General features: G+C 41.3%; 1 protein-coding gene across 8 annotated transcripts in view; it reads left to right on the forward strand.

The window, feature by feature from the left end:
* The window catches only part of Mecom (MDS1 and EVI1 complex locus), a 543,989-nt gene that overhangs the window by 361,531 nt on the left and 166,470 nt on the right, over positions 1-15,988 (forward strand). The window contains exon 1 of one of the 8 annotated variants that reach the window (XM_076932230.1): positions 1,705-1,723. The exons of the other annotated variants lie outside the window; for them this stretch is intronic. The gene's annotated coding sequence lies outside the window, so the exon portion shown is untranslated. Of the gene's footprint in view, positions 1-1,704; positions 1,724-15,988 lie in introns of those variants that run through there. 8 annotated transcript variants of the gene reach the window in all.

The following is a 15,988-nucleotide window of genomic DNA, read 5'->3' on the forward strand; positions in this document are numbered from 1 at the left end:
CCATGATTAAAAATGGGAAAAAAAAAATCTTGTTTTAGTGTCTGTACTTCAAGCTACTGACAATATTTTAGCAGGTTCTTGGATGCTGTGACTGTCCCAGTGGGCTATTGTGTATGTGTAAATGTGCTTGTATGGATATACATGAGGACAGGTAAATATACACAAACACACACTCAAATATGTACACATGAATGAGGGAGAACAGAGAGAGAGAGAGAGAGAGAGAGAGAGAGAGAGAGAGAGAGAGAGAGAGAGCAGGGACAACTTGGAGGAAGAACTATTTCACATAAAAAAATTAAAAAATAAACAATTGAGATATTTTCCTGACACCATCACTTAGTTATATGACATCTTACTTAGATTCTGCAAGATTTTCCTCAAATCCAGAATTGAGCCACAGCAAGAATCAAGGTTCTTCATGATTTGAATATGCCATCCCCTCCATGCACTTGTTATGAACCGCACCTTATATTTTAGCATGTCACACATCAACGTTCACTGTAAAATTGGCCATGCACCTTGGCATCAGTGCTTGCTTGTAGAGTTCTCACAGTGATGAAAACCCAGCCGATGTGGTGCTGCCCCTGGTCCATGCCCACTGAGCATTAGTATGAAGAACTGACATCGATTTTGATACTTTGTGTTCAAATAGTCATATGTGGCCAGTGATCACTCTATTTGGCCATGTAGTCATAGGTCACTTTTCCAGATTTGTGAAGATCTAGAAAGCCTCACAGTCTTTATGCTGTAATAACACTTTAGTTTGTAAGAAACAGTATTTTAATTGCCTTCAGAATTTGCATTCAAGGTGGAGGCTCATTTTATTTCAATGTTTCTTTCCCTCCACCCCCTTCCTTGTAGGATACCTGACCCAAGGCCTCGTCCATTATGGACAAAGGTCCTGCCTTTGAGGTGTGTCTTTTGATTTCTTCTGGTCCAACTCTTTGGGCGCTTATGGGTACTTTGGAAAATTTTCCATTTAAAAACACTCTAGTACCATAAAATGAGAAAATACCCAAGTCTGCAAGGCACATCATGAAGGTCTGTAGAGTGTCTGTAGTGTCTTTCCCTTTTCTATGATCAAGCTTACTTAGATCTAAGCAGTGATATTTACCAAACACATATCCTTCCTTCCTTCCTTAAAACCAGGCATTATTTTAAAGTGACACTAATTTTCATTGATCTCTGAAGAGCTTTGGAGAGGTGTGACACGGTCCTTCATGCCTGTTAACCTTTAAGTACTTCCTGCACAGAGGCCTCCTGCATGCAGCCAGGATAGCATATGAGGACAAAGCCATCTTCCCTTAGCGTTTCCAAGAAATAAATTGCTGATAAGTGGCACTTCCTGCTGCCTATGGGGCCTTTGAATGTGATTAGGATGAGCAACTATTCTCCAGAAGTGGATAAATTTGAAAGCAGTAAACATGTAGATTACAGGCTGCATACACCCCATCTTCACACAGGCCGCCAAAGATAGTGCTCCTACAGAGGGACCGCGGGGTTCCCGGGCCCTCCACTGCTCCTCTTTACTCAGAGGCCAACCAGGATGCACAGAAAACACAACTGATACCACCTAGATAATTATTGACTAGTCATAGCGTAGATGGTGCAGACTATGTTCTCTCTTCCTGGTCATGTTCTGTTAGTGCAGCTTGCTGGTTTCTATGTAAGAACATGATGAACGTTATTCTTTGTGATGGGATCTCCAGCGAAGGAGGCACAGGTAATTTAGTTGAGGGCTTCTATAGTATGTGTGTTTTTGTGTCTTTCAAATCTGTGACGTGGAGTACACGAGGCTAGGGCAGAGATGCATGATTAGGGCTCCCTTGCTTGGGATAGATGTTCTGAATGGTAAAGGTGGCTTGTTTGTGACCAGGGGATCCCGTAGAAAATGTTTCTATAAATGTTCAAGTGTTCCTATAGAACAGCATGTAGGCAAGCTGGACGCCGCCACACTTACAATTCCTGGTCTTCTTGGGTGTGCAGCCTGCAACTATCTACTTCCTTTGCACGGGACCATCTCATTTTCACTCCTGTGCTGGGGAGGCAGATGCTTGGACAGAAGTTAACTGGAAGCTTGTCTCTCTTCACTCTGTTTCCCAATCAGCTCTTCCCTCAATTCCCCAGCACAATCCCCCACCCCCACCCCCCCGCCCGCCTCCACCAACCCCTTGCTCTTCTTACCAGATGTGGCAGGATCGGGCTGACCTCCTGCATCTGGCACCCACCCTGTGACCTTTCCCTTCTATTTGGAAAGTGTGAGAGATGGGGTGTGGGAAATTGCATTGACAGACAGAAAGAAGTTACTCACGGGCTGGGCTGCACTGAATGTGAAGTCACCAAGTGTTAAAAGGTTGTAGGTGCTGTGCAGGTGTGCAAGTGTTTGCTTCTACTTTTCTTTTTTCTTTTTCTTCTTTTTTCTTTTTTATGTGTCTGGGTGCTGTGTCTGCACATGCACTGTACTGTGTGCATTCCTAGTACACATAGAGACCTTCAGATTCCCTGGGCCTGGAATCTGAGAGACGTTTGAAATGCCACATGGGTGCTGGGAATCAAACCCAGGCTCTTCAGAAGAGCCATTTCTCCAGCCCCGTGCTATCCTTTCTTCATATTTTCCTCACATGGTCACCATCCACCTCAGCTTCTAAGACAGTTTCTTAGCATCAAAACGGAGTTGAGAATGTAAACCAGGAATGTCTTAGGGGGTGTTTCAGAGGCTATCTTCATGCCACCGATTCTGTCTCCGTTTCCTTCTAGGTTTCTTTAGTAATAGAGCATTTTGTTCTCTAGAGGCATGTTTCTTCCACCCCTATTTCCGTTACCTGTAAACACTCTTGGGCAAAAGTAAGAAAGAAAGATGCAGTTTCTGTCACTAGTGGTGGTGTGCTGAAAGCTTACAGAAGTGATGTCTAAGTTCCCTTTAGCCCTAGGCTTCCATAAGCTCGTTCTTGCAGAGCCCCTACTTCACCCCCAACTCCCATCTCAGCCATGTTCTCTCTCTACCTCTCATGAATCATGTCAAACTCCCACAAGTCCCTAGGTCCTACGTGGAAAACTAACGCACTTTCCCTAGCCACAGGAGAGACTCTTTCTGTGTTTAGTAATGTGAACTCACACTGCCAAAGGGTTAATCTTCTAAGACTAAGTGCAGATTGGGTAAAATAAGAGAAGATCAATGGTTGTACTCCGCCATGAGTGGGGTGCTCAATCATGCAGGTTTCTAGCCAGATCTGTAGAAATCTGCATCGCAGGAGTCACCTGGGCGTCACACCCGGAGGAACTCCGAGTTAATGTGTGGTGAACAGCAATATCAGGTTTATGCCTATAGGGTGGTTTTCATTGGAATAAGCTTAAGCACAGGAAAAATGGCCTTGGTAGTGTTAATTTTTTTTTTTATGGGCAGTGTACGATAGCTGGCCTTGGAATGTAGTGGCACTGTTGCAGAACTGAAAATGTTACCGTGAGACATTTTAAAAGAGCAATAAATATCTGGTTTTAAAACGCCTGCATTAAAAAATTATAAACCAGGAAAGTAGTTTTTGGGGGGCTGTTGTTTTAGCACTGGGGAGCTGCAGCTGCCTTTCCCTTTCTGGCTTTCTGAATAAGCAATTGTTTGGCTCCGTAGTTTGGTAATTCTTTGATTATTTTAACATCGAGCGAGTTATGCTTTGGAGGAGGGAGGCCTGGGAATGAGGCTGTGGCCCTTATCAAAAACGATTTGGCTTCATGGTGTGAAGATGTGGCTGTGCTCAGGCCCACACATCCTGCGTCTGCCCTGCTGGGGCAGTCCTTTGATGTGAGGGAGTGGCTCTCACAGAGGGCAGTTGTTATTTCCAGACTTGGATTGTCCTGAGTGATACATAACCAGTAAGCCATCTGCAGTCCTGTGGTACTGGCCAATAGCTATGGCACAGGGCTGGTCACCCTTTTAGGATCTGACTACTTTCTTCCTCTCTTCATAAAGTGGGTGCTTACATGCGGGGCTAGGGAATCAACTTATTGGTATCACTTTCCTAGCATAGATGGAGTAGAATAATTAAAATAGAAAATTAAAATTGGATAAAGATTTCACTATCTTGTTTTTTCAAACTTGTTTTCAATTTTTTAATTTTTATTTATTTATTTATTTATTTATTTATTTATTTATTTATTGTTTTATGCTTTACCATAAGTATGAGCTTGTCTTTTCCTGGTCTTTATGGTTGTAATTATTATGAGTATTAAACATCAGTCCTCATGGACATAAGAATTGACTTAGTTGTTCAGTCCACAAGGGTAGGTATCTCAGCTGGTCTTCAGACTCCTGAAGAAGTTGGCTCTTATGCCAGTGCAGGAGTGAAGGCAAGCAGACAAAGAGCAAGAGCTTCCTTCTTCCTCATCCTTTATATAGGCTGCCAGCAGAAGGTGTGGCCCAGGTTAAAGGTGGATCTTCCTACCCCAAAAGATCTGAATTAAAAGTGGGTCTTCCTACTTCACATGATTTAATTAGGACAGAATCCCTCACAGATGTTTTAGTTACATCCAGATGTTGTCAGGTTGACAACTAAGAATAGCCACCACACTTTTGACAACTTCTGTTTTCAAAGTCTCGGTGTATGACTAAACTTACTGGTACTGAGTTAAATACTTGACAAATATATATTTCCATATGTGAAATTCACACTGTGATTTGACACACAAATAGCATACTTAGTTTATGTGTATGTGTTTGTATATATAAATAGGATCTGTGGAGTTTCTATGTGCTAGGATTCAGTCATCTTGAAGATGAACTATTTGGTCACGTGTATAAGGTGTGTTTGGTTTGAGTGCTTACTCCGGTTCTCCACTGAAGTTTTTATAAGCTCAGTGTAACTAGCTCGATTACTAGATGCCAACCCATAGTGCTAAAGATTAGTCAGTTGTTAACCAGAGTCTGATGCCCAACTCTAGGCTTGAACATTGTCTAACTGTGGCCAACGGATTCATAGCCACTATCTGTTGTCCATTTTCTTTGGTCAGTTTTGAATACAAAACATGAAATGATTCCTTTTAAAAGGGTTCTGTAAGAATAGTTTACACAGCATCTATTCCCTGGGTCAACTGAGTTTGAATATTATAGCATGTGTACTTGTATGTATGTGCACATGTGTGTGTGTGTGTGTGTGTGTGTTGAGCTTCTACTAAAGGAAGATTGAGACATAAAGATTTTTGAACCCATTTGAAGGCAAGGTATGCCTTCCTAACAAAAACCCACTTACTTTTCAGAGTCCAGGTTTAACCCAGGAATCCAAAGTGTTCACATAATTGGAGGGTGTCCTAAATAAATAGATGATTAGCTTTTGGGTTCTAGAGTCATGCCTGTTAAGAATACAGTTGGTGCCAGAAACTACTGAAACCTGCATTTCCTTAGAATGAAGTGAGATTAGATTAAGAATCTCTAAGACCATGAGCATGAGGAGAATTGTTACTGAACAGGATGCTATCAAATGGAGAGGCATGTTCTAAACTGGCAAAAGGCTGCCAGGAATCCAAAGGTGAACCTGGATGTAAATGTTATTCTTTTGTCGTACCAACAGTATGCTCTGATTTTATTGTGCCAGCCTTCACTAGAACACTGTGTCCAGTGTATTCAGAATTTGCTAATGAGGTTATTGTTTCATTGATGATAACTATTTAAAAAATATCTTGAGTTTTTTGAAAAAAAAAGCTATGCCCAAAGACGTGGGACAGGGAAATTAGTGATCTTTTTTTCAGAGTGTTAGAAATGTGGTGCAGCGACTTTAGCTCTTGTGTAATCATTAACTAATATGTGCTCTTAAGCAGACAGAGCATTCAGCATGCCATGGTGCATTAATTGAGACAAGGAGGGCAGCAGAATGGCAGCCTGGCCACCTAGGAATAGAATTAGAACACGAAAGTAAACAGAAGAAAGGGGGTCTTGTGTGCACTGGGAATAATCTCATATACAGGTGCAAAGCATTAGTCATGAGTGGGGTAAGACACCATGACACCCCTCTCCTCCCTACAGAAGTCCTTAACAATGCAGAGCCTCGCCATGACTCTTTCGGCTTCATGGGCTAATGTTTACTAATTCGATCCTGTACATATAAAGAACCCAACTGTGTATCCTGCCCCCAAGAATCTTTCCCCCTAAGATTCTTAAGGAACCACTGGTGCATTTTAATACATATTTTGTAAAGGCTAATTATTCATTCAGTACTGAATGTATGAAAATATGTATGATAGAAACTATGGGAAGATGCATAAATACCACTAGCATGTGTTCGGTAGGTAATGTTCCTTATTCATAAATATGTTGAGTGACGTATGTCGCACTATTCAAGGTTAATCTTTTATTGAAGCAAACTCAAGAGAACAAAATCTATTTGCTTTACCAAGCTTGGCCACTGATAAATGTATGAATTTGGAATTTTCCCTTTGTGAATTCCACAGCTCAAGAACAACACAGCTGGGCATGGTGCCGATCACATTTATCTTTTCCCTCACTAAAGTACAAGAAGATAGCATCACTGGAGGCTTGGAAGGAGGGATTGCTAAAGAACACTTCTCCTGTTTGTCTCTGCACTTGAGAAAGCCTTTTCAAACAAGTGTTTGAGATACTTGAGTGCAAAGCTAGGCCAGTTGTCTAAAGAAGACCAAGTGAATGCCTATAAAGTGGCTGGATTTCAGATAACATTTTCCCCCTGAGTGTTTAGATTGGTTAAATATTAGAGGAAGGAAGATAATAACACTGTTTGTCGCCATAGGCTTGGACATATATCTGTTTTCACAAGGTTAGTTTGAAAGGCCTATCAAAGATTTTTTTTTTTTTCCGTTCCAGATGATTTTGTTTCAGCTTGATAAAGGGCATGGGAGGTGGAGATTGGAAGGAACCTGCCAGACAGAAACATGGAGAGTTCCTGTAGACTTTTTAAGACATATAGTTTTTTTGATTCTTGTGAATGGAATGATAATTAATTGGTTGCCATTGTGGGACACATTACTTCTTATGATACACATTTATATCTTTAATTCTTTCTTATTTTCTTCGCTAATGCACAGACTAGCTGTGAATCTGAGAGTGATACTTATTTGTAAAGTTAACTTTTTTCATTACTGGATATCTTGCAGGATGAAGCTTATGTGAGTTATAATATATCCTGAAATGGGCAAGTGCAATCCCGTGGTGCTGGTCAAAAGCTATGCCACAGCACTGAGCACTTTTTGGGGGATCTCATTCTTTTCTCCCACACTCTGCATGAAGTGGGTGCTTATATGTGGGTCCAGGGACTCAGTTTATTGTCACAATTTTCTGTAATGTTATAATGGAACATTATAAGACATTTAAAACTGGGAAAAGATTTTATTATCTTGCCTTGTTTGTTGAGGCTTTAGTTTTCAATAGTCTTGTAGCTCAATGCTTCACATAAGCGTGAGATTGAGTTTTCATGGTCTTTATGGTTGTAGTTATGACTTTAGGCATCATTCCTCTCAGGAACCTTAAGACACTCATAGTTGTTGGAATACCTCAGATCCCTGGCAAGAGAGCACGTGAACAGTAGGTGACCAACCACTGTGGATTAAATCACTGTGGATTGCAGAACTGTGGTGTACACAAGTGGGGAGTTTGGAAAGGGATGGGAATGTGGAGAAGGGAGGGGGGAAGCTTCTTTTTTTTTTTTTTTTTTTTCTAAATCCAATATTGCCTCAGTTGTCACTTCTCACCCAGTGCTGTCCCAAATGGGCTAATATTTAGTTATGAGTCCTTAGTGCAGCCTGAGCTGGGTTCATTTCTTCCCTACTGTCTATTCAATCTCTTGAACTTCCTTTTCAAATGGAGCTGTGACAGGTGAAGAGTTTTTTCCTACCTCTGCTTCCCAGTCATTGTTACAATCTCTCAGATTTGGGCTGAAATCTTTCCTTCTGCCTTTCTTTCTCTATGCTTCCTTCCCTATCTATTCTCTGTATCTGTTTCCTTCATTTCTCCTTCATCTCTCCTTTCTCCTAATTCCCTTCCCATTTTTTTTTTCTGAGTCTCTTTATACAGCCCAGAGGAGGAGAGAGTTTCCGATTTGTGAGTTTCCAGATACTGGAATTGTAAATGTGTGCATAATGCCCAGCTAACTTCTTGTAGTGACCATGGTTATTAAATCATTACTTGTTTTAACTGACACTTCTTTGAGGTTTCATCTGTTGCTTAATGATTTCTAGCATTTCTCTCTCTCTCTCTTTCTCTCTCTCTCTTTCTCTCTCCCTATTTCTCTCTCTCTTTCACTCTTGCTGTTTGTTTTTATTTTAAAACTCCTAAGTCCAAATCAACTATTTCTTATTTTTTTATGAGTGATATTCCAAAAAAAAAAAAAATTCTCAGTTGTTAAAAAAAAAAAATCACAAGTATAAAATGAAACCGACCTGTTTATTCAATTCATAGAGAGGAGAAAAAGAACCAGGGTCACGAGATAGAAAGCAAATTTGCCAAAGTTTTCATTGTTCACCCAAAGGCAAGAACTAGAGATTGTGACTCAAGCCAGCATGTTCACCTTCTTTATTATGCCAACATAGCTATGGGTATAACTGGCCCTTAAAACAGTAGCACACTATAGAAAAGTGGCAGAAACTGGCTTCTGGTTGCTGACATCACAGCCACATGATGGTTTTAGGAGCTCGGAATCCTGTCTTCCCCCTGTGCCGTTGCTTGTCTGATCTTCAACCACGTGCCTTCAAGATGGTTGCCAACTGGCAGCCATCCTACACACATTTGAAGCAAGAACATGATCAAGAGTGACAAGCAGGGCTCATGCTCATTAAATAGTCACTTTTCAACTTCTTTGCTTGGAAATTCCAGCCAGTAAAGACTGCTCTCCTCTGTTGGAACAGAACTGGCTCAGCTGCAGGGCAGGCTGGGAAATGTAGTTCATTCTTTTCCTCTCCCCTTCCATGACTCCCTCTCCGTCTCCCTCTCCCTCTCCCTCTCCTCTCCTCTTTCTTTCTCTCCCTATCCCTATCTTTCTTCCTACCTTTTCTCTCTCTGTGTACAATGCTCTGAAGAAAACTAATATACTGCCAAGGTAGAAAGGCAGAAGAATTGGCATTGGGCAGGCAGCTTCTTGTGTGTTCCCAACTATGTTTCATATTTAGAAATTACTAGTAGTGACTTGAGTGTAATGTAGCATACTATTATTTTTATTTAATACAATTTCCCTCAACTTGCTAATGCAAAAACCTCCCCAAGTATAATATTGGATTTAGATAGATTCTGATTGCATCACATGAAGGAGATAATGAGAGATAAACTTGGAGGTTCTTGCCCCTGTCTTGTGTGTTGGCTTTCCTGTTCAGTGAAACACTGGTCCCATTGTTTCCATTGTCTTGAAGTAGACTTGGCAAGGAATACTGATGTGGCTCCACCTAGGCATGCAGAGAGATAATAACCAAAGTCACGTAAGTATTTCCAAGTCAGCAGCAAATCATTTGTTCAACTTGTCCCATACCTGTAATGGATGCAGGGCCTCTCAAAGCTCAGTCACAACCCATGTTAAATGATTGAAGATGCTGGCTAGCAATGGCATGTCACTCAGGGCCTACCTAAGGGAAGGGAGCAAACTCACTTTTGACACTACTAAGGGCTGCATTCACAGGCCATGCCAAGGAGGGTCGATTTGCCAATTTCTCATTGGTTCTGAGATTCATGGCACTATTGTCTATGCGAGCATCTCTTGCTGGATTGGCTTCTGCTCATTCTTTTACTTATGGTGCTTTAAGTAGAAGATAATTAGAGAAAGAATTTAATAGAATCCTAGCCTTGTCACCAGACTGGAAGCTCTGTCCACACTTCACTGAGACTATGCATGGGTAGTTTCTGTTCTCAATCGTATACAGTTTAGAGACCTCTGAGTATAGTGCGGAGAATTAAAGAAGCAAGGATGCCAGAAAATTGACAGGCAGCTATCTCGTTCTGTAACTGTTGCTCTCTGTGAGTAATTTTTGTCCCTGACAGTACAGAGATGGTAAACCCCGAATATACCAAGGCGATTCCTCAAGTAATAATGCTGGACACCTCACACAGAAATCCATCGATATCACTCAGACCACTAAGTGAAGCATTTTAGCCCAGTGTTACCATTCCAAGCCTCCTTAGTCACTGCTCAGCCTAGCAGTGTTGTGGAAGGATGGGGGGCTTCCCAGAGGAAGGAAGGAGCTGCAGAAAGAAGCTGAATCTGTTGCACATGAAACAATGTTTTAGTGCCGAGGGAAGGACCCACGCCCTTTGATTAGACCATTCGTGAAGCATTCATCTTTATATTCATTATCAACTTAGTGAATCTCTTACTATATTCCCTTGAACTCACAGCTGGTCAAAGCTCAGATCTCTGATGTCATATCCCTGTTCTCTCCCAATCTCTAATGCATAAAGAACTTCCTGACTAGATTTGCCAATGTGAGTCTCTTGAAGTTGCTTGATAGTCAAATTCCAAACTCCTTTTCAAGTTAGAGACTATAATATTGGTATTCATAATAGCAGAGATTATTAAATGTACTCTAGTAAATAACTCTTAGCCATCCTGGCAGTAAAGTAAGGGTACTGAGAATATACTGCGTTCCAGGTCACAGACTCTCTTTGGAGGACATCTCTGGCTACCTGCATGGCATAGGCACGCTCCCTCTGCATTCTATCATGCTGACCTGCCGGGTCTTATCAGTGTAGAGCCCATGAAGGGGGTCCATTCATCAACCACAACATGACCCATGTGTTCAGGATCACCCCTGGCAATTACTCAGTGATGGAGAAGTGATTTAGAGTGAGCGACCCAGGAGAACTACTGCTTACTACTATGCCCATTGTGGCCCAGAACAAAGACTAAGAGCATCTTCTTCTCAGCCAGGGTGGTTTGGCTTAGCAAGACCATCAGCAGCTGATCTTTCTGGAAGTTTTCTTTCTTTTGCTGCTGGTTAAGTGTATTCTAACTGGTGGAGATCCTGACAAAATAACCCAAGGCAACAGTTTACCCTGGACATGGTCTCCAGCTGGGCTCCTGGCAGGAGTCCTGGGACCAAGGGCTTTCTCTTGGCAGCTGCATGAGCAGTAGTTTGTGGAAAGAGTTGCTGTTGGTTGGCAGGAGGAGAGTAGACCCTAGAGCACATAATGTTTAATCACTCTTTATGTAGAAAGCTTTAGAAAATGGTGCAAAATGCAAAAGCCAGTCTAGAATCTTACTTGTTGATTTGGATGGACTTTATACTTGAAACACAGATATGTCTCAAAAGGAAAAGACCTAACAGGATGCAAGATGAATGCTCCACATCAGTCTGAGGTAAGTTAACTAACTCCTGATTCCTGTCTCCTAATATGGGTGTTGAATTAAAAGAATTCCCAGCCTCCTTCTCTCCAAAAATCCATGATTTCATGTGAACTGAAGAATCTTAAAAATGAAATCGTATTTATTCCTCATCCTTCACTATTTAATAAAAACTAACTGTAGAACCTCAACATGTTGATAAAAACCCTTGAGGCAGCTTTCAATAGAAGCATAGGACAGCCAAAGCAAAGACAAGGAAGACAAGGTAAGTACTGAGAATTAAATGAAGAAAGACCACTACATACTCACCAGTTCTGTAGAAAGCTAGAAGAAGGTATAGACTCTGAGCTCCTCAAAAGCCAAAGGAGAAAAGTCAGTACCATAAGAAAAAAGAATCACGAACACAACGTTTTCCCACATTCTAAAATCCCCAAGTATATCAGTTACCTTGGTGTCACTGTGACCACAATACCTGACAGAATCAATATAAAAGGAAAAGGTTTTATGTGGAGATCCTATTTTCAGAGGGATGCAGTCTACCATGGCGGGGGAGGCATTGAAGGCCAGCTCAGATGACTGTGGTGGGAATTGGATCAAAGACCCTTAACTCACGATGGAGTGGGAAACAGAAGGGAACGAGATGTAGGCAGGACCTGTAGCTGGGCTATAATCTTTAAAAGCCTCATCCTTACTGACATACTTGTGCCAGCTAATCCTTACTTCCTAAAGAGTCCTTAGTCTCCCAAACATAGCGTCTCTATCTGGGGGGGGGGGGGGGGGGAGGAGGAAAGCTTTCATAATAAAGCCTGGTGTCTGTGATCTAAACCGTAACATCCAGGAACTTGAAAACTGAGTGTACACTTGTAGTCTACTTAGATGATAGGATTTAAAGATGATAGGATTTAATTCTAGTGCTACTTTTCTTTTCTTTTTTTTTTTTAGTTTTTTAAAAATTCACTTTATATTTCACTCACTGCCTTCCTTCTGGTTAGTCCCTCCTACAATTCTTCCCCTCCTCTTCTCCTCTGAACAGATGGGGACTCCTTGGATGTCTACCCAAGCCAGACATATCAAGTCTTTGTAGTGCTAGGCACATCCTCTCCCACTGAGGCCAGTCAAGGCAGCCCAGCTAGAAGAATATAACCCACATACAGACAATAGATTTTGGGATAGCCCCTGCTGCAGCTGTTCAGGACCCACATGAAGAGCTGCACATCTGCTACATATGTGTGGGGAGGCTGAGGTCCAGTCTGTGTATTCTCTGTGGTTGGTGGCTCAGTCCCTGAGAGCTCCAAAGGTCTAGGTTAATTGACTCTGTTGGTCTTCCTACAGAGATCCTATCCCCTTCATGCCTGCAATCCTTCTCCCTGTTTTTCCATAAGAGTCCCCAAGCTCCATCCACTGTTTGGCTGTGATGTCTATCTGTCTGAGTCAGCTGCTGGGTGGAGCCACTCAGAGGACAGCCAGGCTAGACTCATGTCTTCAAGGATAACAGAGTATCATTAATAGTGTCAGGGATTGGTGCTTGCCCATGGGATAGGTCTCAAGTCGAGCTAGTTATTGGTTGGCCTTTCCCTCAGTCTCTGTTTCATTTTCTGTCCCTGCATATCTTGTACACAGGATAAATTATTGGCAGAAAGTTTTGTAGGTGTGTTAGTGTCCTTATTGTTCTACTGGCTACATCTTAAATCAAGATAATTTACATTTGAGCCTGCACTGTGTGAAAGCAGTACCAATTCATCCAGTCTAGTAATGAACATCTTAGTGTATTTTCTTATTTCAGCGTTTACTGTCACTATTGCTCTGGGGCATAGCCTTTTTTTTCTGATAGAATACAAATGATTTTTGTTATTTTTCTACTGAAATAATGAATATATTGCAATATTGTAAAGAACTAAAGATAGTTTGTTTTACAAAGTAGGAGTTTCCTTAGGAATTTATTCTCTTCATATTTGTTCCCAATTCTTTCCTGCTAAAATAAGGGGAGAGACTGCTGTATAGGTGACATGTTTCTGTTTATAGCTCATGTGAGTGGTCTATGTTACTATTTGATAATCTGATTTCTACTCACAGGACAGAGTTGCAGTTTAATGATTTTATGACTGATTAACATATTCCCAGTACCGTCATACCATCAAATATTGTTACCTGGAAAATTGCTAACATTCATAGTTTGTACTTTAAGACAGGAAACTCAGAATTGTACTTCATTTTCATTCATGAAGTGAATTGGTATCTAAAGTTAACATTCCTCTCATTATTTCGAATTTATGTTTGTAAATAGAAAAATATTTTAAAAGCCATGTGTGTGTATATGCATGTGTCTGCGGCCACACATGTGAACACACACATGTGCTTGCATGTGCACCCTGTTCTGTATATGGCCTAAAGAAGATATTTAACCCAGGTGCTTCTGTTCTACCAATATCACAGGACCTGAATACCTATCATATGGAGGAACAAGAATGAGGACTGTAGGCTCAGGGCAGTTCTCAAGTTTTCTCTCTTGGAATTAATGACCAGCCTGAGGAAGCATCAGTGAGAAGAGTGGGTAGGCTGGGGTTTAGACATGAATGTCCCTTAGTCTGTCCTCAGGGACCAGCACTGACAAAGGTGACCAGCATCTTCAGAAGTCTTTAACATAACCTCTGGCCTCCTATGTAACAGGTACCAATTTCTAGCAAAACTAAAACAAATTAATTTTCTGTCACAGTATTAATTCTAATAGCCGACGGAAATTGCCTTAACAGACTCTCAACAGAAAAATCTCATGGTGCAACAAGACATCTGTGGAGACTTGCTCAGTGTGTGGTGCTGGTCAATGGGGCTTGAGGACATTCAGTTACTATAACTCCAAGATTTCTAAGGTTATCCTGACATAGAAAGAGTAGTGGAAAATCAGATCCTGCCCTGTAGACTTGCCATCTGCCAGCTAGTCCCTACCTCTTAAAGGGTCCTTAGCCTCCCAGTGGCGTCTGGATTTGACCACCCTTCTTGTTTCTTTCTCATGTTACATTGAACCACATGCCCATTTCGAAGGTCAACTGAGCTAGGAAACAAGGAGGCTTATCTAGGATTGAACTGGGAGAACTGGAGATAATCTTACTTGGGATCTTTGGAAGCATCTTGTGTAATAAGAAATCAATTATACAGTGAGTCAAGGGACATCTACAGGAAGAATTTTGGCCACGCTTTCAACACAAGTTTGGCTAGCAAGGACATTTTCACACAAAGATCTATTCTCTTGCCATGATTATCAACTAAAAAGAAAAGGTCCTGTGTGCTATGAATAAAGAACACTCTGTCTAAGTTACTTTTCTATTGCTGTAATAAGACCTCAGGGCCAAGGCAGCTTGTAGAAGAAAGAATTTATTGGAAGCTTACAGTTGCAGAGGGTTAGAGTCCATGACCATCATGACAGAGAGCATGGCAGTAGAGACGCATGGTGCTGGTAGCAGTATCTGAGAGAGCTTACATCTTGATCCACAAAGTATAAGGCAGAGAGACGTAACTGGGAATGGCACCAGGCTTTTGAAATCTCAAAACCAGCCCTAGTGACACACCTTCTCCAACAAGGCCGCACCTCCTAATCTTTCCTAAATAGTTCCACCAGTTGTGGACTAGCCTCTGGGGTCTGTTCTCATTTAAACCAGTGCCCTGTAGTAAAAGGTCTTTGGCTGGTACTAGTGTATGTTTTCAAATGAGATATTTGTTTAAGAAGTTAGAACCTCCATAGCTCTATCTCTCCTCAGTGCTGTTCATTGATTTGTTCTCCATTCCCAGACCATGGACATGCATATGATAAATATAATTATATTTGATGATCAAATGACCCAAGTTGCAGGAAAGTCAAGCTAGTATGCCCACTTTTTTCTTGCAAATACCAGGAGTAATCAATATGTTTTCAAAAGGTTTCCTCAGGGCTTGTGATAGTAGTTAGTGCCGCTATGTAGAAAATGAATGTGCTTTTTCATAGTGATTTCTGTGTGAGGATAAAGTCACAAAATGAGCACCACCCAGCAAATATTTAGAACTCTGACATCTGTACCATGTGCTTTTTTCTCTATTTTTTTTCTTTTTTCTTTCTTGGAAATGGATTCTTTTCTTATACAATATCTTTTGATTACATTTTTCTCCTCACTCTATTCTTCCCAGTCCTTCCCCACACCCCCTTCCCTCCAGATCCACTCCCTTTCTGTCTCTTATTAGATAAGAACAGGCTTCTTGGAGATAACAACCAAACAGGACAAAATAAAATATAAAATGATGAAACCAAACCCAGAACAGTGAGACTAGATAAGGCAACACCATGGAAGGAAAAGAGGCCCATGAGAAGGCATAGGAATCAGAGACCCACTTCTTCAAACATTCAGGAATCCCATAAAAATAACTAAGCTGAAAGTATATATATGTATATGTGTATGTGTATGTGTGTATGTGTGTGTGTATGTGTGTGTATGTGTGAATATAAGTGTGTATGTATGTGTACATGTACATGTATATGCAGAGGGTCTGGTGCAGACCTGTGTAGGGTGTAGGTTCTGTTCTTTCTGCTTCAGTCTCTGTGACTACATTAGCCTTGCTTGGTTGACACAGAGGGTCTTGTTTTTCTGGCATACTCCGTGACTGTTTTGTTTTTCTAATCTGTGTCATGCCATTAAGAGAAATCTCAATCTAGAGTTGGTTTAGAGGTTAGGTGCATGTCCTTC

The sequence above is a fragment of the Arvicanthis niloticus genome, chromosome 4 (genome assembly GCF_011762505.2).
Source record: "Arvicanthis niloticus isolate mArvNil1 chromosome 4, mArvNil1.pat.X, whole genome shotgun sequence".
In the NCBI taxonomy this organism is placed as follows: domain Eukaryota; kingdom Metazoa; phylum Chordata; class Mammalia; order Rodentia; family Muridae; genus Arvicanthis; species Arvicanthis niloticus.